We start from the raw sequence: 1,376 nt of genomic DNA, 5'->3' as shown, positions 1-1,376 counted from the left end.
GCAGGAACCAACCAGTGATTAGCCGTGCTGTGACAGAGCGCGTGAGCGTAGTTTTCACTGCGAGGATGGGATGTAGCCATCAACCATGGGTGATGCCTCCAGACGATTAGCCGTTCGAGTGACAGCCGCATAGGATCATTTTCCTGAGAGGATTGAAAGTAGCCACCGATGATGGTGATGCCCTACATACAGCTTGCCATGGAAAGGAGTAAGAAGGATTGGATGAATGTAATAAGAAATTAGAGATTCAAGAGGAGCACAACATCTCCATATGCCTATCTGAAATTTTCACTATTGATTTACATAAGTATCTCTATCCATTTTATTTTTTGTTTATTTTTATTAATCATATTTGATTTTCTAAATTCCATAATTTTATCCTCCTGACTGGGATTTACAAGATGACCATAGCTTGCTTCATACCAACAATCTCTGTAGGATCGACCCTTACTCACGTAAGGTTTATTACTTGGACGACCCAGTACACTTGCTGGTTAGTTGAACGGAGTTGTGAATTCAACTGGTGCCATAATAATGATTTCATACAAGTACAAAAGAATATGGATCACAATTTCGTCCACCAATGGCCGAAACACAAACCTCTCTCCCTCTCCTCCATATCTTCTTCTTCTTCTATTCTTTCTTCTTTTGCTCGATGACGAGCAACACTCTAAGTTTGGTGTGGTAAAAGGTAAAAGCATAGCTTTGTTATTTTTCCATAACCATTTATGGCACCTAAGGCCAGAGAAACCTCAAGAAAGAGGAAAAGGAAGACAATTACTTCCACCTCTGAGTCATGGGAGATGGAGAGAGTCATCTCAAGAGTCCATAGCTCAGTAATAAAGCATTTGACTGCACATCAAGAGAGCATGAGGAACTTTCTCATCAAGAAATTCCTGAGATACCTCAGGGGATACATTTTCCTCCACAACTATTGGGAGCAACTAATGATAGGAGTACCAAAATCACTAGGGATCATGCAACAGAGGCAAGGAAGAGACATAAAGGAGCTCAAAAAGCACCATTAGTCCTTCAAAAGGCTCCACCCTCACTAAGGTGGACTCATTCCTTAACTTCCTTGTTCTTATCTCTCTGTTTTTCGATTTTTATGCTATATGTTTGTTTATGTTTTGTGTCTCTACTTCATGATCATTAGTATTTAGTAACTATGTCTTAAGGCTATGAATAAACTCCATGAATCCCTCACCTCTCTTAAATGAAAAATGTTTCTAATTCAAAAGAACAAGAAGTACATGAATTTCGAATTTATCCTTGAAATTAGTTTAATTATATTGATGTGGTGACAATACTTTTTGTTTTCTGAATGAATGCTTGAACAGTGCATAATTTTAATCTTGTTGTTTATGAATGTTAAA

The sequence above is a fragment of the Arachis duranensis genome, chromosome 2, assembly GCF_000817695.3.
Source record: "Arachis duranensis cultivar V14167 chromosome 2, aradu.V14167.gnm2.J7QH, whole genome shotgun sequence".
Taxonomy (NCBI): Eukaryota; Viridiplantae; Streptophyta; class Magnoliopsida; order Fabales; family Fabaceae; genus Arachis; species Arachis duranensis.
Note: the sequence above shows the minus strand (reverse complement) of the source record.